Source organism: Candoia aspera, chromosome 1 (genome assembly GCF_035149785.1).
Source record: "Candoia aspera isolate rCanAsp1 chromosome 1, rCanAsp1.hap2, whole genome shotgun sequence".
In the NCBI taxonomy this organism is placed as follows: Eukaryota; Metazoa; Chordata; class Lepidosauria; order Squamata; family Boidae; genus Candoia; species Candoia aspera.
Genome location: NC_086153.1, coordinates 153175040 through 153199633, shown reverse-complemented (window position 1 = coordinate 153199633; position 24594 = coordinate 153175040). Strand labels below are relative to the sequence as shown.

The 24594-nt window shown below is 39.0% G+C and overlaps 1 protein-coding gene across 2 annotated transcripts in view; it reads right to left on the bottom strand.

Moving 5' to 3' along the window:
* Positions 1 to 24594, bottom strand: part of PLCB4 (phospholipase C beta 4) — a 188117-nt gene that overhangs the window by 137780 nt on the left and 25743 nt on the right. For both annotated transcript variants that reach the window (XM_063316134.1, XM_063316143.1), the window contains exon 2: positions 21027 to 21083. The gene's annotated coding sequence lies outside the window, so the exon portion shown is untranslated. The remainder of the gene's footprint in view (positions 1 to 21026; positions 21084 to 24594) is intronic.

Genomic DNA, 24594 nt, shown 5'->3' with positions numbered 1-24594 from the left:
AAAGGACTTCTCATTGTAACTGCTCTACAATCAAGTGGTGGGAAGGTTTAGAAGCTCACAGGGGAATTGGTAGCTCCATCTATATGACAGGTCCTCTCTCTTCTTTCTCCCTTTATTACCCATCTGATGAGCTTCAAAAACTTTACTTTTGAAGCCAATTTAGTGGCCTGCTAGAACCACTGAAATGGAGCAGAGCTTATAACACAGCTGAGAAGCTGGCACAGAAAAAGAAAATTATCTTAGATAGCTTCAGTGAGCATGCCAGAGAAATACAGGTTATGGATCTTACACAGTCAGCCCTCCCAAGCATAAAGAATCACATGCTTAGATTAGGTTAAGAAATAAAAAGAATTTCTTACTGACTTTATTGTTGCTTGTGTTACATCCATCTTGGTGGAAAAGATGAAGTTCTTTTGTTCTTCTTTCTAAATACTTAGTTTTGCCTTAAACTCTCAGCCCTACAGCTGCCAAGAGCTGCATGGAAGAAAGGGGAATTCCAGACCCACCACATGATGCCCAGAATGGAGGAGAGCAGCACACATCCATGTGCTTGCTTCCGGTGGAGAAGAAGGAAGAGAGAAAAAGGAAGTGGGAGTGGAAACAAACAGCTTCCTCAGAGTTGCACTGTGGGACAACTTAATTTACATGTTAATTCACATGCAAATGAGGCATGCTGGATTTGCCAGAACTTCCAGCAACTTTAACGTAACTGCAAATGATCCTCTAAACTACTTGTCTAATTAAGTCATAGTTCAGCCAAAAAAACAGCTACTAAGATGCATTAAGCTTTCACACTCACAGGAAATACCTGACATGAAGAATAATTTTGAAAATAATGTTACCCCATAAAGTTTATGAAAGAATTTGCTATTTCAATTCTTGCAATTGTCTTCCAACTATGAGAATATGCTTTCAATATCTACAAAGCAAGAGATCTTGAAGTAACTTAAACTCAGTGCTTTGCTTGCTCTATTGCAGCCTATTAATTTGTCCCCAATTGTCATGGGCCCCAGCTAAATGTAAAGGCGTGATGAAAATGTCATGCCAAACTTTAGCACACAAAGGACTGGTGTTTAAGGTAAACACAGTGACCTCAAAAAGCATTTATGCAGATGTCATGACTGTGTTAGGCAAATACAGACTACCCATTATTTTTACTTCCAAACCACTAATCAGAGACTGAATCCACATTCAAATAAGTCAACAACACAAAATGTAACAGAGAGTTACACTGTTCTAGCATGAAATCTACTACTGGTATTATTTTTACTTCCACACCACTAATCAGTGATTGAATCCACATTCAAGAGTCAACAACGCAAAATGTAACAAAGAGTTACATTGTTCTAGCATGAAATCTACTACTGATATGGCCCCAACCATACAGTAAAAGATATAGTCTAACAAAGAGAAAGATTTCCTTACAGGTCTATGCCCATGCACTCTGTGTGTTGCCCATGCATCTGTGTGACATCAGAGTTGTACTATTGTGACACGTTCCTTCTAACCATGGCAGCCACAACTGTGAGACTCTAGGGAAGTGTAAGGCCTTTGAAAGAGGTGCTTCCAAAACTGGAGTTGTGCATAAAAAGCCCTTCCTTTTGAATTGTTAACACAGCCATCATGTCTTCTTCCAGGCAAAACAAGAGTTTCTGAATCTGCCCTTGCCTTGGATGTCTCTATATACATGTGCACATAGAACTACCATCCTTTACATTTTTACCGGAAAGGAACACCAGATTTTCTCAATAAATTATCTTTAAATGAGACGGTGTCTTAGATCCACTGAGGTTCACAGAAGAGACAAGTTTTGTATTCTTTGTTTACAGTGACATCCCAAATAAGATTACTTAATACTTTGTCTAGATATGAAAATTTCCCTTTCTTTCCTTATTTAGAAAACCCATACAGAGCATCAACGATTTCTACATGCAAAAAGATCAGGATTCATTAAAAGAATTACCAATCCAGTCTAAAAGAATCACATTCTCCAAATGCTTTTGTAATACAAGTATAGTTTCACTGAACCGGGCCCATCTGTTCTAGCCTTCTTCAACTAACAGTGGCCATAAAGATGCCACTAGAAAAATCACAAGCAATAATCTGCCCTGAGTCCCTCCTTGAGGGGGAGATGGGAGGTGATAAATTTGACAAATAAATAAGGCATGAAAGTAATCTGTACTGTATGATACCTCAAAGTATCTTGTTTTCCTACTACGCTTAAAAGCTGTTCAGATCTATTCTCTCAAAATGAGTCAGTGTAGTCCATTATCACTACATCTTATGGAAGCAGGTCCCATAAATTAACCATGTTTGTATAAAGACCTGGGTTCTTATACCTATCCTAAACTTAAAGCTGGTCAACTGTAACAGTTAATCCAAAATGTTCATGTTACCAGAAAGAATCTCTGTATTTTCTCTGCACCATTTCTGTTAGGCGTATTTTTCCCCTTAAACTCAGCCACCCAAACCTTTTCTTGTCAAGACTGCACTGGCTGACCTTTTCAAGCTAGGGTTTCTATCAAAATGCATAAATAATAAAAAATATATTCCAAATGTGACTGCAACAGTGATCTACATACTTATGTTGCCTCTCTAGTTAAACCCTGCAGATTCCCATAAAACAATAAAAATAATAAAGAACTGGCCAGCTTCCACCTCAATTAACTCAGTTATGAGAATTGAAAGAGAAGATAGGGATATTGTTGTCAAAATGAAAAACCACCCAACGCATGTTGCTCTTGAATTCTATTAGTATTCTAACAAGATTTCAATTTAGAATTACTTTACTGACAATTAATCAAAAACCTTCCTGTGACTATCTCATCTATTATCTTTAAAAAGGATTTAAACAGCTATGTATGAATCAACTGCATAATAAATCATTAACTGTTAAACAATGCAAAAAATGTATTATGCATGGCAGTATTTAGTTACATCCGGCCCTCAGTCATTGCCATGTTGTTTCCTGCATGCTGGTTGCAAGATTATGAGATCTGAAATCAAAAATATGTAAAGGGCACCAGAATGGCAATTTCAGAATTACATCCTAAAGTTCTAGAACAACATAACATTCACATCATGCTAATATGGTTTATTGGTTTTACTGCAGCATGTTGTGTGATCCCAAGACATAATGGTTATTCAACAAAACATGGTTCAAACAAACCATTGTTCAATGTCATGTGTGAACCCAACATATTGAATCCTTTTCCCACCGTACATTCCCAAGAAGTATACTGAACTAGCTTTGCACATGGTAATTGTTGCAAGGATACAATATTCAACCTATTAAAAAGAAGGCATAGCTCCTTCTGCAGAAGAATGACTAATTAAACTGGGGGAGTACACCTTGATGACTTTGTATTTCAAAAGCAAATCTGACATTTAACTCAACTGTTTTTGGAATGTAATTCTACATACAAATTTGGGCTTCTCTTAATGTATTCAGTTGCTCAGATAGAAATTACTGTAAGTATTAATCTCATTTTATTTTATACCATGCTGATTATTGCTGTTGATATTAATATATCAGAGTCATTATCGAGATGGGTGGTAAAGAAATGTGATAGATTAATAAATAAATAAATAAATGTTACTTAGATTTTAACAATGATAGTTGTTTTTAAAACTATATAATATATTCAGCTATTGCAAATATAGCAAATACTGTATTCAAAATTTTAACTTAATTCTATAATTCTTGTAAATTCCCTGTTTATTCACTTTGTGCTTTATATGTCTTGTTTTTTGGCTTCTTTGTTCTTCCTTTTTGAATGTCTTTTTTTTCCTTTTTTAAAAAAGGCTTAATAAAAATATAATAATAAAACAATACAGCCACATCTATTGCAAGATTAATTATTCTATGAAAGCATGTGGTTGTTGTTACCAGTTTGCCAACCCTCCTTGGCTCGGGGGCCAATACTGCAAGACAACTTAACAGGAAAATAATATATACAACACACAATGTATTACAGCATGAAGTACCTCAAGAAGCAAGCCTAGGCGCATAATAATTAAACAAGCACACAGACATTTTCATCCTTGACATGCCGACATCCCCAACACCCATTTAAAGTCTACCACCCAGGCTGGAGACAACCTCCCCCAGGCTGAAGCAAAGGAATCAGCATGCTAGGCTTGCATGTTAAACTGCCTCCTCCTTCTTTCCTCTTATCCGTGCCTAATTTTCTTGACATTACGCATTAACAACTCTGGAGGGTACTGGATTGGGTGAGGCCGCTTCACACTCTCATTGCATTTATAATTCTAATATGGCATCACCACCTCTAATACAGTAGCTCATGAATAGCCTCTCTGTGACAGATACTGGGGGTGGGGGAGGTTGCTTCTTCTACCAAGCAGAGGTGCATTTTACCTTTTCTCAGATTCCCTTTCCTTTATGGCTGGATCGCCTCTTTCACCGCACCCAGGTAAGCAGGCCCAGTCTGGTAGCAGGCAGCCACAGCTGTGGAAAATCTTTCAGTGCCATCCAGCTAAAAGGCCTCCTGAGTTGACCGAGTTGGAAATTTGCCTCTGGGCACATCACATGGCTGGGGCTGCCGCCTCCCATTTTGTGACCTGCCTTGTTCTCCAAGAGTTTTCCTTCGTGCCGCTGCTGCCTCTCCCCTGCTTCTCGGAGTTCAATGGAAAGATCCACGTATTCCACTGGACATCTATCGTACAGCTCCTCATATTATTCAATTTCCAAATATCCTTTTTTTTGGTCACAAGGCTCTGCTCTCTCTTCCCTGTTCTACTGATGTGCTATGTGTATGAATTAAAAAATAAAATAAGTAAAATAACAAATTCTTATTCATTTTTAAAAAGGCACAACTATGTAAGAAAGTGAGCGTCTTAAAGTACCACTTTGAAAAATGTATCTAATTATAAAGCATTTAATGATCCTTCCACCTGGCAGTATGGTTGAAAATGAAGTAAAGGAGCCACTTCTTTGCAATAAGAGATCTGATTCAAGAGAGTAAGTGAAGTCTGACCTGAGAAATAGGGATCCTGCTAAATATTCTTTCTTTGATTTAGTATCATTCACCGTCATAAAGAAATCTTACCTAAAGAAAGACATGCCACACAGTAATTGCTCCTTACCAAGAAAACCCACATCCCACAGCAAGTATTAACTGCAGTGAATCTCAGGTTCACCTACAGAGCCGACATGGTCTCCTTTAGCGTGCAGAAGGAGTCCTAACTTTTTAGCTTTGATTGTAAACAAACTGTTTCTTATGATGGTCAACCCAAGGAATCAAAAGATTTGTTCAAGATCCTACAACCTTTAGTTTGGAAAATATTCTGGTGTTGCTAGACTATAGGAAGTCCTGAACTGACAGAAGTGTACTTTTACATCTAGGTGTATCGCATGGCTGCAAAGATCAGGATAAAACCATGATGCAAGATCCTGTCTTCTTCCTCCATGTTCAGACATCAAAGGAAATAGTGGCTAGTTTAAACGTTATGTGGTATAAAACAATGATGTCTGAGTGAAGAATGTACAAGCCCAAGGCTCACCACACTGATTGCGATCACAGAATAAATTATAGTATGGCACACTAATCCATGGTTTGTAGCCCTTTCAGGTAGGCAAGATCAAGAAACAGAAACAGCAGAGATGTTTTCATTAGACACTGCTAGTGGAAATGCCATAGATTTTAATGAACGTAAATCTGAACCCCAATTTATAAAAGTAAAATCCAATTACGGTACAAAAATGTTTTTGTAATCAGTACAGGTAACAAAAGTACATCAACACACATGCACTATATATGTACAAAAGCAGCTAACACATAAAAATGTCTGAACCGGTTTTATACTCAATATCTTACCAACTTTAGCATATTGGAATGCCAAGTAAAATTAAAAACTGGAGTTTTCCTAGAGATTGTTCACATAAAAGGTGACCTTCAAGCTACAATATATAAGCATTGTATAGAATTGTGTGAGTTGCATTAATCATCAAAACTGCTGGTCTACGTCTGCCAAGTTATTCAAGTCAGTTAAATAATTACAAAATTACTCTTTCATATACATCATGCTCACCTAGTAATTGAAGTTGGCAGAAGAAGACAGAGGAGATCTATGTTCAGTATTTGTAAAGGTGAACAGGCAACTTCCTACAGGCAACTCAGCAATTTATTGCCAGAAAGACATTACATGATCCCAACAAGCATATTTCTTACAGCATACATACACTTGGCCCAGCTTAAAGCACACTCAGATTTGCAGGACAAGGTCAAAAGAGATCTTTCCATTTTTTCCTCTCTGCCCTACTTGTCCAAGCTACCCATAATGCAGAAAAAACACTACTCAATACCTCTAAACCCCAATCATTATGATGGCTGCAGTTAAATAAGCTTCTGACTTAGTGATATGCAGACCTCCTCATTATGGTTAGCATTCCATGGATATTAGTTCATCCTATAGTATGCAAAATAGGGCAGGCTTTTTACCCTTTTAGTAATTGAGAGAAATGGGAATTACAGAAGCTGGAATTTGAGGACAATTTCTGCCTCTTTGACCATCATCTCAGAAATTGTTACTTAATCTGGTACAATTCTGAACCTACTTAGTGATAAATCCAATTACTCCTTTCTAGGGGGACACAGGGAGATAACAGGGAATTATCTAGCAGCCTTCCATCCCAAATCCTTTGGGCAGTCTTAAACAATAAAGCAACTTCGTGGGGATTCCAGTGCAGGCACACCAATTTACTATAGAGCAGCATGAGAGATTTGAGACTTCTTTTTCTTTTAACCTAAATAAAGGCAATCTGGGAATTAAGCAGAGCTAATGCATGCCAACTGAAAGCTGCAATGGTCCTGGAGAGAGAATCATTTCCATTTCCCTTCCTGTATAGAAAAAGAATCTTGGTTGCTCAGTATATAATAGCTGAAATGGGGGCAGCCATTTCTTTGTCTTTTGAAGGGTCCTTAGAGTGACAAGCAAAGATCCCTTCCAGAGTACATATCTGAGTATCCATTCATATACTCTGGGCCATCAGCATTTGGTTTAAAATGTTTTGTTTTTTAAGGAATAGAAGGCAAGAGGGATAACTGATGACCCATCAATCATCTGCACTCATAATAATTATTTCCAACATCACTCCCCCACCACCCAAAGGAAATTGCCATCTATGCTCTATTGATGATTGAATGTATGTTTAATTTAATTTAATTGGATGGTGTGATGATTAATAAATCAAGGATAATTAGGGGAAGGGGAATTGTTTTAGAAGAAATATTTGGATCAACTGACTTAGAAATTAACTAGGAGTAAGGAATATATTAATTGAAAAACTGATATGGGTGAACCTAAATGTCACTAAAGAACTAACTTTGCTCATGGAAGGAAACTGAACTGGTTTACCTTCTTTGAAACATACATTTTAGGAGTGGTTTATACATCTGCATGCATGTGTTAAATTTTTTTTGCATCTTTTGGATTTGTGATAAGAATCTTGCGATTTCTCATTTCTACCATGGCCTTTGTTCACAAATTATTGAGGAGAGGACTGCAGCTTCAAAAAACTTAGTGGATTTTACTATGCAATCTTGTGTATGCACATTCATTCCACTGAATGAATATTCCAAAATAAATATGCATAGCATTGCAGCCTTACACAACTGTCAAGACACTGCAAGACATGGCAGGGACTTGCAAAGGCAGAAGTACACACACTGTTTCTTCAAAGCATTGTACTGATACCACATAAAGTATTAGAAATTAGAAAACAGAATCTCTTTTAACAGCATCTCTACTTGTCAACATCTTTTCAAACTACTGGGAAATACAATGAATCCAAAATACACCCAAGTGAAGTTAAGAAAAACAACTTGCCCTTTTCTTCCATTGCATCTCCTAAGAACCGGTGCAGGACAAGTAGCACTATTCTGTATGTAACATATGGTTTCTTTTTCATGGCACAATTGACATTAGGTGGAACACAAAACTCCTCTTTTGCTGCCTCTAGAATAAAACAAAAGATGAATTCTTGATGTATTGGTTAGTGTTGGCTTAATTTTAAAGAATATGCAGTTAAATGCATGTAATTATATTCCATGCTCAAGTGCTAGACAGAAACAAATGCTAGTTTGGGTTCTTGTCTGACATAAGTGTTCTGATCGTGATCGTACCAATAAACTGGAGAGTATCAAAATGCCCATTTTCACCAAGTGTGGAAATAAAAATGGATCAAGGAGAAGCCCATTTTTTCTAAAGCTACTGGAGGACAGAAAAATATAGTAAACAACCTCTACATTTTCTGCAATATTGTACCCCAGGGACAGAGGATCTGTAACCCCTAGACGCTGCTGAACTACTAGCATAAGCAATGGTGAAGGGTGCTGAAAGATGTAGTTGAGCAACACCTTGAAGGCACAGAAGATCTTTTGCTGTATCCTGTGGAATCTTTCTCAGTGAAGCTTCAACCTGCTCAGTGACGGGTGCCGGATGACAAGCTTAGCACCAACTATGACACAATCTCTCAGTGTATTACTTGAGCTTCCATAAAAGTATATGGTAGCCATTTATCTGAATAGGAAGATGTGTGCAAGAATGTTTTTCAAATGGAGGATGGGGCAAGTTAGCTACTGCTTGTAAAACCCCTTTTTACATTCTTGCATGATGAGCAGCTATGCTCCTAACTTCATATCTTATGGCCAATGAAACACTCCTGCAACAGACATGCTAAAGCACAACAAAGTTACATATTATTTCTGGTTATTCTGGACATAAACTGCTAGCAATGCACTCTTGCATCCAAAGAGATTTTGTTTTTGAAGGGAAGCACCTAGCCTTCTTAAATATTTTTCTGTATTTTGCTCCAAAGAACCTCATGGCAGCTCACAATATAAAGTAAAAGGAATTACAAAAGTCATTCGGTAATAGTAGTGAAAATAAACTGAAAACAAGACAAGATTTTCTTTAAAAAGCAGAGAATAAAACTGTGGGTGGGGGAAAGAGGGGCTCCACTACAGAGACAATATTTCCATATTTCCTCTTCAAGAAGCAGCCATACCTACATATCTAAATATCACTGACAAGGAAGCTACTCAAGTGCCCCATAGCAAGGAATTCCATCTTAAATGCTTGATCCTGAGCTTCCAGTATGACAACAAAAATTACTAATTACAGGTCTGCGAAACAAAATTAACTCAAACAAGATGTTCCTGTATCTTCTTTTATATCTTGGGTCCAAATAAAATTTATTTAACGGTATATATTCTGCATCTCAATTTACAAATGGTGTTGGTATACTATGTGCAACTGGCCACACCAAGTTGCAACCCAAACCTCCAGACCTAAATTTAATCTGGAATCAAGTTAATAGAAATGATATCCCTGGATAAAAGCTGTACCATTTAAGACAGTATGATCTGGGATAATGAGTTCTTGAAATTAAGTATTCTAAGAATATCAATTATGCCCACAAAATTAGCACAAAATCATCTCGGAATAGTCTGTACTTTGTGTAATGTAACCCATAATTGATCCAGAAAAGACCACACTGTTCCCATTTGACTTAAGTCTATCATCTACCAAAAGCAGATACCTGAACCATGACTTATTATGGAAAACTGAGATCTCCATTAAAGAGAGAAGCACTGTGTGCTCCAAAGCAGAAACAGCAGCAATTGAAAACATCTGCCTACCAAAGAGCTTTTTCCAGGACTGGAAAGCTAAATGCAATGCTTATTATTACTAAATAAATGTCACTGACTACAGATTTTCTTGCCTTAGAAATTTACAACCTAACAAAAGGGGGGGAATCTATGAGCTCCCTAAGTGTTGTGGAGATACAGATCTCAGTATCCCTCAGCAATAGAGCCCTGCTTGCTGGAGCTGTAGAGAGTTTGGTTAAAGAATATCTGAAGTAAAAAAAAATCTTATTGGAAAACAGGTCAGGAGAAATATAAAATCAATAGTGTTGAAATCACTGTTGCATGCTTTTGAACACCACAGCAATATTTCCACCCATTTGCCCTTTCCTGCTTACTATGTAAATTCTGGAGCTGCTAAATGAGAACATTAGACCATGTTATCTGCTCTGCATCTCAAATGGAAAAGTAATATGCCTTACTACCGTATGCATCTACTGAATTTCAAGATGAACATAAAGAAGCAAAACAGTTTTGCCTGCTGAAATCAACCTGCTCATAATATTTTATCGTTTGCCAACCAGATCAACATGGACCTGAGCCTCTTAAATAACAATATGAACACTAAATGAGGCCCAGTAAAGAGAGATCAAACAAAACCTGACTTCTTAAAATGCGTGTTTCCAGTTTTGACCCTTTCCTACCTTAACTGAAGTAGTTAAGAATGGGTCTGCGGAAACACACACGTGGAGACAGCCAGGGACAGCCAATGAAGCAGCCACACAGAAATTCCAAGAGAGCCAATTCTTACACTGTCCTGCACAATGCAAAGCACCAAGTATTTGTATAGCCCTCAATAAGAATATGGCCTAAGCGCAAAATTTGTTCAAATTCCATCTAACCCACCCACACCGACCCACCAGGTGTGTAGACGTGCTTTTTTCATCCTATTACAGAGCAAAAATATGTAGTCTAATTTACCTAGCCGTAATACAGATAGCCAAGTTAATGCATATTGCTTTGTGTACTTGGCAAGAATTTTGTCTACATAAATACTTAAGGATCCATTCTGTCCTGTTCCCCCTCCTCCCCTGGCTATGGAAAAATCCTGACCCAGACTTAATAAAATCCTGGTTTCCTACTCTCAGAACAGCTTATCTAGCAGAATTCAGTATCCCAGTTTGTTTACCAGTCAGGGAATGGTAAACCCAACCTCCCTATAATAACCTGCATCATACCTAAGTACAACACAAATTACTAGCCTACCAAAAAAGCCTTTAATTGAATAAATAGGCACTAGCTCAGCAAATAAGAGTCAGAAGGCAAGCAAAAGACAGGGATTGTCTTCACATGTGTGAATGCAACCGCCCTCCTCTGGTTTTTTTCCCTCAAATTGCTGCAATGCTCCAGACTTTATGGGCAGTCCGATTTCATATTGGAGGTATTCTCTAGGATTCACAGACTGCAGAAGTGAAAAGTAAATGCAAGACACTTTCAAACCACAATGTGAAGGACTGAGGACAGATATACTGGTGGTGCTGTGGAAGTGCCTTTAGCCTAATTTTGGCTTGGCGTTGCATGCAAACCCAAGAGGCTAAGGCCAGTTTTGAAACAAGCCAACCTGAAACCAGAACTAAGTTAAACTCAGTGTAGTAGAGGCAGCTTAAGTAAATATTCTGTGACTTGAAAAAAAAAAGCCTCAGAAAGTGGCAACTGTGTTTTGAAATCACTTACTCCACAGTTCAGAAATATCTATGTATAAACCCTAGGAAGTAAATTAAAGCCAGATTCTACCATAAGGAATGCCATCTTGCTTTTCCTACCCAACTCCAACATTTGTCATTGGAGGGGTTGTTCTTATATGTTAGGTGCTGAGGATGGCTACCTGGGATTAAAAATGTGTGTATCTCTAAAATTCCACTCTGTGTTTGTAGCACAAGTTCTTCTATAAATAGAATTATTTTTAAATATCCATAGAAAATTTCATAAACATTTTGGTTGAACAAAAACATAGTCTTTGTAAACCTCATCCAAGAATGTATGTAACAGTTAACAAGAACTGCCCAAGAACTTCATTTTTAATGCAAATTATGCTTCGTTGTTTTGTGGTTTATTCATTCAGTCGCTTCCGACTCTTCGTGACTTTATAGACCAGCCCACGCCAGAGCTTCCTGTCAGTCGTCACAAATTATGCTACTTTCATACAAAAACATCCCTAATGCAGACTAGTAGACCGCATTAGGGAAATTTTTGTGTCAAAGTAGCATAATTTTTATTATGCTTTTTTGTATTTCCTGAGGTAAGCCTTTTATTAATAACCACCACTGTATGCAATTTTCAGTGTTAGACATTATTTTCAGAAAGACAAAATGGACAACTGATTTATAATCAGGAAAAAGATAATGCTAGCTAGACTTGATCTATCTGTGCTGCTGTGAAATTCAGAGACAGAAGGATAGCAAAATCTATTTCCATTTAAATCCCCAGCAAAATCTATTTCCATTTAAATCCATAGTAAAATACTTCCATGCTCCTATTCTGGAATGGGCAACCTGAGCTGTTCTCTTGCAGCGATGCAACTCTTTTTCCAAGACCATGCTTTGTTACCTTTCAATTTCTCTTACTTCTGATGATATGCAGTATTTTAAAGTCACTTTCTTCCTGTTGAAAGTTTAACCTCTACTGTTTGTACTGATGTTTTCACTGACTGCTTTATTTTACTGTTTTTGTAAAATTGATATGTAGATACCTACAGCCCTGAGAACTTTATTTTTAAAATGAACTAGAAATAAAAAGTATTAACCAAACTAATGCATGCTGTGAAGAACAAACCAAGACAAGGCATTTGCAAATTATGTAAATGAACAAAACAAAATAAAATAGTAAAGCAGAAGATGTCACTGTAAAGAGACTGACATGTAACACAGAGCATTCACGAACAAGTTATGTGAATACCTTTAATTCAGCCTTCCTCAATCTGGATACCTTCCAGATGTGTGGTTTTCAACTCTGAGTGTTCCCCAGCCAGCATGACCGTTCTGTAGAATTATGGGAGTTGAAGTCCAGACATCTCAAGGCAATCAGTTTGGGGAAGGCTGCTTTAGTCACTTCTGTCTGTAAGTACCCTGCAGTTTATATAAAAAAGGTAAAGGTTTCCCTTGACGTAGTCGTGTCCAAGTCTAGGGGGCGGTGCTCATCTCCGTTTCTAAGCCTTGGAGCCGGCGTTGTCATAGACACTTCCGGGTCATGTGGCCAGCATGACGACTCGGAACGCCGTTACCTTCCCGCCGAAGCGGTACCTATTGATCTACTCACATTTGCATGTTTTCGAACTGCTAGGTGAGCAGGAGCTGGGACGAGCAACGGGAGCTCACCCCGCCGCGCGGTTTCGAACCGCCGACCTTCCGATCGGCAGCTCAGCGGTTTAACCCGCAGCGCCACCGCGTCCCTGCAGTTTATATAACATGTTCAAAATGAACTGTGGACAATTGTTTCTTAGCCAGTACTTTTAGAGGGACAAGTCAGCAAGCACAGGAGTGTGTTCAACAAATTTTCAACTTTTTCTGTTATCAGAACATGCTCAATCAGAATGTTTCAATTAACAGTATAATCATACATACATAGAACACAACCGAAGAAAACCAGATCCTGAAAAAAGTCTAAAGTAAATGTATCAAAATGTGTCATGGTTAGCTAGATTGCCAGTTATGAAGGATGCATTAATAAGAGAAAAAAGAAATATAGAATTTACCTTATTATTTATGGTAGATACTGGGGCTTTAAGTTAATTCACCCAGGATACACGAAACAAGTATCAAAAGGCTGATTTCATTTTAAAACTCTGAGTATTTTGTTTTGGTATGTTCAGACATTTTACATCATGGGTTGCAGATGTCTAAGGAACCACACAGTTCACTCTGGCATTACAACCTATAGTTAAAGCTGGTGAATCTTTCTGACAACTAAACTAACATTCCACTAATTGGTTAATAGCATATGAAAGCCACCTATGAGTCTATAATCAATACATAGGTTTGTGAAGAAATGAAAGGGTGAGGATAGACATCAAATCAGCAAACTAACTACTATTAAGCAATTTCTAAAGCCAGCCAATGTACTAGTAATCTCCACAGATAAAGCTTTTGAATTAATTAAGCTGTGTTTGATGCAGCAGCAGCAGCAGTAATTATCACAGTCTTACCAATCAATGTCTAAAGGAAGATTTTCATCCCTGCGACCTAGCCACATAATTTGTATTTATTTTTATTTTATTTATTTATTTATTCACTTTCTATAATCATACACACAGTAACATGTGACAACTCTTTGTACTTGTCAGGACCAGGCCTGCCTCTGACTCGGATTCGGTTTCACTTTCCGAGTCAGAGGAGGTATTAGAAATTTATCTTGCTGGAGTTGGAGAAACGAAACTCCAGGACGACTCAGCAGAGCAGGAAGAATCCACGATGCTGATTGGGTGAGATCCAGAGGGGGATTTGAATACGCCAATCAGTGCACGCCAGAGGCGCACTGAAAAGCACACGAAGGAAAAGGCAGCCCGATTGGCTGCAGGAGACTCCAAGTGAGCCAAGGAACAGGATAAAAGGCAGCAGCACAGATAGCATGCTGCCGGAGACAACTGGTCCTCTAGACCTACAGCTTCGGAAGAAGATTCCCTACAGACATCAGAAGCGGCGTCTGTGATCGACGACGAAGCAGCGCCAGACTTGAATTCTGAAGAAGGGACCTTCGCGCCCACTGCATTTGAGGAACCAGTGTCGCCCGAGCCTGGCAGCCAGTGCCTTGCCTCCAGCTTCAAGAGCTCGTGTTGCCTTCACTGGAGCAACCGAGCCAAGGGTTTTTTGTGCCGTCACCTGTCAGCAGTTTACTACAGCCGCTCTTCGCAAACCCCTGCGAATTTCATGTAGTGTTGCTTGCCTTGCTCAGGATCTGAGTTCATGGCACACACGGGGCTTCCCACCGAGTCCAGACTAGTTTCGAGTTCCAAGTCTTGCTCCCAGTCTCCTGCCCAGCGAATCCAGTCCAGTTCGGGGCTTCCAGCTGAGTCCAGCCTAGTTCCAAGCCTTGTTCCAAGCCTCCTGCCCAGCGAATCCAGTCTAGTCCAGGGATTCCAGCCGAGTCAAGCAGTATTCCAAGTTCCAAGCCTTGTTCCAGTCTCCTGTCCAGCGAATCCAGTCCAGTCTGGGATTTTCAACCAAGTCAAGTCGAGTTCTGAGTTCCAATCCTTGCTTCGAGTCTCTTGTCCAAAGAATCCAGCCCAGTCCGGGGCTCCCCACTGAGTCCAGCCCAGTGCCAAGTTCCAAGTAACGTTCCTACTTGTCTCCTTCAGAGATCCAGCCCAGTCCAGTGATTCCAGCCAAGTCCAGCCTTGCTCTGAGTTCGAATCCAGTGCCCAAGATTCCGTGTTCAGTTGAGCGATCGTAGCCTTGCATCCTGATCCATCGAGTTAGCCATTCTGTGTCATGTTGTTCCAGAATTATTCCAGTTCGAGATCTGCTGTCTCCAGTCCTCGTGTTCCAGTGGGATCCAGTTTCCCTTCCAGATAATATCTAGTGCTGCCTTGCTACATTGTCTAGCCTTGATTACTCCAGTCTCCTTACTTTAAGGACTTATTGATTGTAAATAGTTCTTAATAAAGAGTTTTATTGAGAATTGATCTGGTGCATGGTCTGAACAGGACAGTACTGGAGTTAGGAACTGGTTGCCTTCACGGGTGAAAATATTGAATTCTCCAATTCTAAGAGTATTCTGGCTTCACTAATTGTTTATTTGAGACAAAGAACTTCCATAGGAGCTGATATTACATCCCCTTCTGGACTTTGGCGAAGCCCTGACTGGACAGATGCTTAGACTATCCTCACCCATAGTTAGCAGGCCCTGCACTCCTGACTAGCTTGCCTTCTTCTCTGCTTTATGATCCTAAGACTAGCAAAGGGGTAACTAGGAGCCAGGGCAGCCAATGAGAATTGGGCATGAAAATCTGAAATTGCTTCAACATCTTCCCTGGGTTCCTAGCAATGAAAAGGAATTATCTGCTGAGGTATTCTCCTCCTCCAAGGAATCTTCAGGTTCTTGAATTGTATGTAGGATTCACCCCAGGAGACAGGAGGGAGAGACACAGACAGGACAACCAGCATGTAAAAGATGCCTCAGCCCACAGAAGGGGGGATGGCGTGGGAAACATCTCAGAAGGGGCCCTCCCTAGTTTTCCAGAGAGTAAAAGGAAAGGAGGAGAGAAAGTATTTCAGTCTTGCAAGATTCGGTTAATGTAATCTTACAAAAAAGATAGCACTAGTACTCCTGGTTGCGCTTCTTGTCTGGACTACTTCGAAGGGCTATCACACTCTGACACTGGGGAGTTGTGTATGTTTATGTCATGGCCATCTTTAGCCTGAGTACTGCTGGTTCCCACATCTCCAGCTTCCACCTTTATACCAACCTTAAATGCTGATACTACTGTTAGCTTAACATATAACACCAAAGTAACCACTTTGCTACATAAGCCATTTTGACCTACTTCATATTCACGCCAAACCATATTGGGTAGTTTTGCATATCACCTAAAATTCAAATAAACCACATTAAATCTTAGAATTATGCCATCTAAGCCTGTGCCTCTCTCAAGCAGCTATTTAGAAGAGAGAACACATAAAGCATATATTTACAACAGCACTGTACAATTTGCCATTTGGGGACTTGGCAGAGAGTAGCTACCTGTCACCAGCAGCAAGCAGCAAATTACAAGGCTGCAGTAAAAGTTAAAATGCTTGTATAAACTGAGTCCATCAAAACAGAAAGATGCAAGTCAGCAGCAGTAGAGGGCAACGGGGGGTATAGATTTTCTTTCTAGTTCTGAGTCTAAAAGTAATGAAAATCTCCATTCAAAATAATTACCTGCAGAGCAGGTGAGAAACCTGATCTGCAACATGACAACTATCTATTTGCACAAGTTTACTTTATGTGGAGAAGCATTCCATATACAATAAGTAGCAGAGCTACAATATAGGCTAACCTCCTTGGGGGGAACTAAGCCTTAACTAACAGCCCTACAGGAGCACAGATGGTTATGCCAAGTTCAGTCAGAATTTGCTGACTCCAACACACCTCAATGCGGCAGCTCTATGCACAGCTCCATGTTTTATATAGCCCTCAAAAAAAAAACCAGGCATCTAAATATTCCAGACTTGAGTTCAGTAAAAGTGCATAGGAGTTGCTAGATGAGGTGAACCAAACCAATATTTCACTAAGTACCCAAACAAATCACTACCTATGGACCTAGGCACCAAATCAGGGATTCATACTAATACATAATGAATACTGGGATTGTACACTCTGCATACACTGTCTGCCTGATATAATTAAAAAAGGGGGAAATTATTGTGGGTATTGGACATAATGTATAGATGTGCATCCAAGCTGAAACACACACAGAGTAGAAAGTGAACACAACCTTTGGCTTCCCTACATCCAGAGCACCCAAGCAGCTGATTTGGCATGTGTGTGAAACTGATTTTTACAGCCAAACATTCGGACCCTAAGAACAAAACCACAATCTGACCTTACATACTTCAGATCCTACAAAAGCTAAGATAGGAACCACTAAGCCTCAGAGGGACTTCTCTAAGTCAAGACATCATTGTACAGCATCACATACAAAATGATTCCATAAACATTTACACAGAATTAAGACTTATCTAGTTGAACTGAGTGTCCTTGCCAATAAAAATGTATCAAGCTGCATCATAGGTTGCTATCTATTGGTAATAGATTTTGTTCTACTTAAAATAAAGTAAGGCTTGAATTAACAGGATGGGAAGTCCTCATTTTCCCAATCTGATGAAAAAGCATCCAGTTCATCATTCAGTACATATGAGAGTTAAGATGAATTCTGAACCGTTTTTTCTGCTTGCTGATCATTGTGGCAAGTGTCATTTGCATAATTGAGAGCATATTTTATTCTGACCTTTTCAAAAGCTCTTATTTCCCAAATGTGATGGGTACTGAATTGCTTTTTCTGTACCACTAACTATCATCTCCTATGGGATGGTGCCAATTATATATTGGAAGAAAAGACTGTATCTGATATGTAATCGGATACTGAGCACAGTTATGACAATTAATCCTTGAATTTAAATAGCAAAAAAACAGTGAATTACTTTTAATAATGAACATACAGATGTCCAACATTTCATGAGGTGTTGTGTTTGTGCAACTGAATGTCCTTTTCTCTTCTCTATGAAAACCTTGAACCTGCCACTCTGCTCCAGAGAAGCCACCAACATTTTCAAGCAGAGTGGGGTAGGTGAATCAATGCAAAGAAAAAAGAAAGGAGAAAGCATTTGAGTAATTTTAAAATCTGTAATAATCTTTTCCTGAAAAAAAGATGTCACCAACTGATAGTCCCTTCGCCAAAAATGTTCCCAGATAGGTAGCTTTGCAATCTTGGGGAGGGCAGAATACTATACAGTACGGTAAATAGTGTCCAAGTGTATGATGCTTATTCACCATCAATTGATGGACGGCCTTATCTGAATTTATTTCTATTTCCCTAGAAAGGTCTGAGAGCACTGGAAGTGAATTTGTGTAGAGACTGTAACTAGGCCATGGTTTATTTATCCATCATACTGAATAATCCAGACTTGGCTTGTTTCATACACTATACTAAGCCAAGATCAAACAAATGGCATTAGGTGTTTGTATACTGTGTGATTCAAGTATGCTTTCTACAAATTATGTTGGAAGTTCTGGAAAGGAATGTCTGAATGAAAGTCATGAAATGACTCTTGTGTTTCTCTTTCTCTGATGATGTAGAAAAAGTATTAAAACAAAAGGTAAGAAGAACAGATAGGTCCAATTTCCAAAGCTCCCCAAAACTGCCCGCAAAGAATGGAAGAGTGAAGATATCAAGTCCACACTGCACAGCCAGAGCCAGAGGTTACTACAGACAAAAACACCTGTAATCTGGCCAAATACTGAATCCAGTCCAGACAAAAACTTGGGTTAGACGTTAGTCTATATTTTGTGTAAGATGGTGAGGTGGTCTAAGTTTATACTAGCTCTCCTCTCTTAAGCAAGCAGAGAAAGAACATTTTAATCTTCTGTTCACCAGGCATGAAATTTTACCCGGTATCCATCTTAGTTCAATCGAATCACATCTCTTGGTCCAGCTATTAAACTAGATTCTGCAAGCCCTTGAAATCTAAAAGTCACCAGAGAGGAAATACTGAGAAATACAGAGTAAAAGCATCATCAATGCACCCAAAATATGAACATAACATTTTATACCTCCAAACACATCTGCAAGATGTCCCATTTTCCTGCCTTAGTTTTTATAAGATAACTCCCTTGAACACCAAGAAGCATTGTGGACTAAATAAGTGGTGTTTTCTTTTCTTTCTTTTTTCTTTTGCTTTAAGCTTTTGAATTTTTTCTTTCTTCTGATCAATCCTCTTGTGTGTGTTTTTCCCCCACCATCATGGAAAGTTCAGAAGAAACCCAGGGGGGCTGTGTGTGTGTGTTTGTATTTGTATGCTTGTATCCCAAGTAAGATTCCAGTAGAATTCAAGTCTTAACAGTGTTTACCACTATTGCTTTGTACATTTATAGAAAACAAGGTGCAATTTATTTTCCAAAAATTGGAGCCAACTGATAAGGAATAGGACCATTTTGTGAAGGACAATTTACCATTTTATAATAGTCCCACTGAAGAAAGTTCCTCCTTTATGATTCTTGCTTTGAAATGAAAAAAATAAAGTTAAGGTTTACTTTACTCCCTATCCTATCCTAACCTAAAAGTACGAAAGTACTTTTTGCTTCTCTTCAGGCTAGCAGTGTTCACTAATCCCTTTTTAGATAAAAGACAATTTAACTCGAATGTATGAAACTGTCATTGAGGGCCACAGCAGCCTTTTAATGGCCTATCTGGGACCACACTGCCAAAAGTGACAGGGCCACATAAAAGGATTTATAATTTGGGAGACATGAAAATGGAAAACAATTAATTAAAAATAGTAATATGAGTTGTCAATTAATTATTTAAAACTTAAACCAGGAGTTAAGTTTACTGATTTGTTAATAAGGGGCTTGTTCACAAAATGATGTAGGCTGTGCATAAATTAAGAACAAATGTTTCTATAAAACACAAAAATACTTTTAAAAGTGAGACAATAAACATTTACTCAAAAAGCAATCTCACCAATTAAAAACATGTAAAATTAGAAAATAGCAATTATTTTGAGATGAGGATAATCTGTTCAGGGAGAAATAGTTCATATAAAAACACAAAGAGAGGTAAAAAATGGTATCGGGAAAGGAGAAAGATTTTGAAGGAAAGAGCTGTGAAAATTAGGAAAGCAAGGCCCCCTAACAAGCTTCTGATCACAGCTACAGAGTAGATGGCAAGATGAAAGAGCCAAACCCACCAAGTCGGCCTACCTAACTAATTAAAACTTAAAAACTGCACGCGTGCATCGATGACTGCTAGCCAAGCTCATTTCTTTGATACATCATGAGGATTCCACAGTTCTATGAGACCTTCCAACTGCCAGGCAGAGGCAAGGAGGTACAGCTACCATCCTGGCAGAATGCAAGAGTGCCAAAGAAAGAGAAAGACTGAAGGTTTTCCCTTGTCAAAATGACCTTTTAAATTTTATCAGACTGTATGTATTTTTAGCAAGGGGCTCAGAGAAGATCCAAAAATTTAAAAAGAGGCCCATAAGCACCTCCTGTGCCTCCTCCAACATACCCCCTTTTAATTCACATATATTTATAGTGATTTTCTATTCCATTACACTTAACTGTTTAAAAAATATATGTATGCAAGAAAAGAACCTCACAGACATGTTTCTTCATATTTTGCTGGCTCCCACTGGGACTATAGCTTCTTTTAAAACAGCTTTGAAAACACTGGACTAAATTGAAATAAAACTGAGATGTTCATGCTACAACATCACTGTGTAAATACATCACAGTGATGTATTTATATCATAATATCTGATACAAGTAAGTTGTATCAATTGCATTGTGACATCAATATCTATATGTCATCATTTCCTCTTCCCCCTTGACCACCAGAGATGCCTGTAAATAACACAATCCACCACCTTGTATTGTAGTTTCCTATTTGACAGTCACTCCTTTTTTTGGCATCAGAAAAACAGAATAAAAAGAAGGTTATATCACAAAATTAAAAGGAAGTTCATGCTAATCACACTAAATCAGCATAAACAAATCATTACTGTAGCTTTACAAAAATCTTCCAGAATTTAATTCAGCTACTGACTTAATCTATCATTTTGTAGCAAAGGGACCTCAAGGGCAAGGAGACCTCAAAAGTTCCACACTTCTTTTTGGGTTAAATGACAATATTGACATAAAGAGTAAAGAGTAGATACGTACCTTTATTATCAAGGCCACATCTTCAAAACACTTTTGTATGAAGAACTGCTCCCATCTCTACAAAACAACAAACAAAAAAGCAACACTGAAATTGGCAATATTCTAAATTAAATTAATGTCCAATGATAGATATTTATAATACTGCTAATGGGCATATCCCTGTTAATGATACCAAGCAATAGCCAAGACCACAACCCAAATTTTAATCACTATAAGAATTAAGTGATTAAACAAACCTTCTAATTAATACTCTAACAAACCTCCTAATTAATACTCTAAGTTGTTTAAACAATAGAATGTCAATAATTTTAATTAATACTATACAAATATCATTATATTGAAACAATATAATGTATTAAGATTTACCATTTTTTTTTCTTCCTAGCATTTTTCCCACAGGTGAAGGGTTCACTTTTTTTGGATCAACCAAATGTTGATCTGTTGGTTGTGACAGGAATTAACTGATTGGCTTGTCAGTTGAGCCTGATGTCGTGGGCCGAGAGAATGTCACTGGCCCAAAGTCGCCCAGCTGGCTTTCATGCCTAAAGCGGGACTAGAACTCACAGGCTCCTGGTTTCTAGCCTGGTGCCTTAACCAGCAAACCCAACTGGCTCTCTTTTTACCACATAATAATAATAACAACAACAACAACAACAACAACAACCATAATATAATAAAAAGGAACAATCCTTTTAATTAAAAGGAACAAGACATATGGATGATCACTCTTTCAAGAATTTAGTACATTCCTAAAATCCAAATTTTGTCTGGATTTGGAATAAAGCACCAACATTTTGCATCATTTCCTGCAGGTCTGAAAATCCAGAGATGTGGTTTAAATGGTTTCCCTTCAAAAATAGCTAGTGGAAAGAGTGGAGGGTACAGCATACAAGCAAATGAAATCATATCAAACCTTTATTACAGCTAGAAGGACAGCAGTCAGGTACAAGAGGTAAAAATGAAGACCTAGAAGGCTAAAATTAAAGCAATTTTTACAAACTTTTGTACCTAAGGTGAGGCGGATGGTGCAAACAGAGGTGCAGAATGGGGCAACCAAGACGTATGCAAACAATGGTCAGACAGGAGAAGTGGCCAACAGAAGGCATGTTCTCTGTCATGGAATTTCTTCAGGATAGGGTGGATAAAAGTCATCTGGGATTCCTTGTAGAGAGCAGCAAAAAAGCACACGGCTCAAAGATTCTACTGAGCCATCTGCACAAGTACGTACAGTATGTGGTGATGATGGGGAATATTTTTGTAGAGCCCACTGGATGGCAGAAGGCGATGCATCTGACCTGGCCAAAATGAAGGCCTGGCAAAATTGCAGGACTGCAGCAGGTGAGAAGTAATATGCTGGTACATACCCATTTGGAAAGACACCCTGTGTGGCAAGGCTGAGAACCAGACTTTTGTTGAGTTGAACATCAGTGCCCCAAGTACGCTGCTTAAGGATACTTGGGGCATTTTCAAAGCCTAATGAGAAAAGGCTCTTCAGTGAGGGTCCTAGAGACTGAAACTTGCCAATAACCTTTTTTAAATCAGGCTGAGTTAAAGTGAGAACCAGTGGAGCCAGACTCACTGGGAAAAAAGTTAACTCCAGCCATACATTCAAATGCTAATACCAAGCTCTAATATCCATGGAGACCCAAACAGAGCAGCATTAATACACCCTGGGTCTGCAAGGATAGCTCTGTTTAGACTGAATGGGTTCCAGGATGACAAGATTTCTAAAAGTACAGACTTAGACGAAGCTGGGAGAAGACCTTGGCTATGAAGACCTTGCAAGCCACAGAGATAAGGTGGGATCCTTTTGAATGGAAGAAACTCGGGATAGCTGAGGAACTACACCGAGCAATATTTGCTAGATATAAAAATGTCCTCTCCAAGATACTGAAGCTTAAAACAGTACTCCAAGGTATTTGTGTATACCTGCTCAATAAGCCTCGTGGGGCGCAGAGTGGCAGGCGGCAGTATTGCACCCGAAACTCTCCCCACAACCTGAGTTTAATCCCAGCAGAAGCTGGATTCCCGGGTAGCCGGCTCAGGTCGACTCAGCCTTCCATCCTTCCGAGGTTGGTAAAATGAGTACCCAGCTTGCTGGGGAAGGTGAGGACTGGGGAAGGCAATGGCAAACCACCCCGCTCTATAGTCTGCCAAGAAAACGTCGTGAAAGTGGTGTCCCTCCAAAGGGTCAAACATGACTCAGTGCTTGCACAGGGGACCTTTCACCTTTCAAACCTGCTCAATACTATTCCCATTTGCCAATAATAAATTTTATGATAATATTGTGCAAATATTAGGACCTTAGTTTTCTGATAAGATGTTACTAGTTTCTCTTCTGAACAGAAAAAAGAGAGAAGGCCCAGATTAATTGAGTTGACAGACAAATTAAAAAGTAGGAAGGCTAGAATACACCCTTACCTCACACCTCAGAGAGTAGGGACATCTTCAGGAAGATGTCCCCAGTGTACAAGCAGAATCAGGAACATACTGCACTTTTTGCAAAATTCTTCCACTGTCTGTATCTCAGCTATGAATTCTTGTTCATTTTCAACATTCAGTACCCCTAGATGACCAATAAACATTCAAACTCTAGCCAGGTTTCATTTCACTATATTCGAACACACTTCAATTATCTATCTATCATCTATCTATCTACCTACCTACCTATCATATCTACTCTCTCTCTCTCTCTCTGTCTATCATGGGCTATAACAATACATGTTTATTGGTTATATGTCAGTTATACAATAAAAACAAAAAACACAAAAATTCAGGGTTTAAAAAGTACCCATGAGCAATAGTTTAAAAATTTGCAATTAAAATCAAGGGAAGCTAGTTTTACAAATGAAGTTAAGATGTTTACGTCACTGAGCTGCTTCACAGGCAAAAGCTGCCAAATGAATGGCTGTCTTCTTAGATTTCAATAAAAGTTTAATCTTATGGTGTTCTGGCAAGAGAGCATTCATTCGAGGGAGAGGATCCAAGTACTTGGAGTAGGCAGGGACCACAATATGACTCCCCCACCCCGAAATATTTATTTAGCAAAGTGCTTCTGAAGCTTGTCATGCCATGTCTCCCATTCAAGATTCAGAACGCTCTGCTCAGTTCCAAGATCAGTAGATAAAACTGGGCCAGATTGGACAGGCACACCTCTTTCGATCTCTTTCTATTCTACTTGGATTGAAAACAGGAAAGAGACCCACTGAGCTGGGCAAAATTTCTCTCCTCTGCCAGGGCAGGGGGAATGGAGTGCATCTCCCAAATATTTAAGCAACATGAGCATGCACCTCTCCTCTTGTACAGTACTGCAGCTTTTAGGTACACCCCTGGATGCTACACCCACATCCATATTTTGCTTAAGGTAAAAGAGCAGCCCTCATTTTTTATGGCCCTGGCCTGTAGTCTTGCAGTCAACACCACGAGAGAGAAAACACTCCTGTGAGCAAGCAAGCGTCCCATGGTTACCTAGGCAACAGGGAGCTGCTTCCCTATCTCTTGGGCCTATGCTGCACCTTTGCAGCACAGAGCCAAAAGCTCCACATGCCAAGCTAAAACATCACAGAGA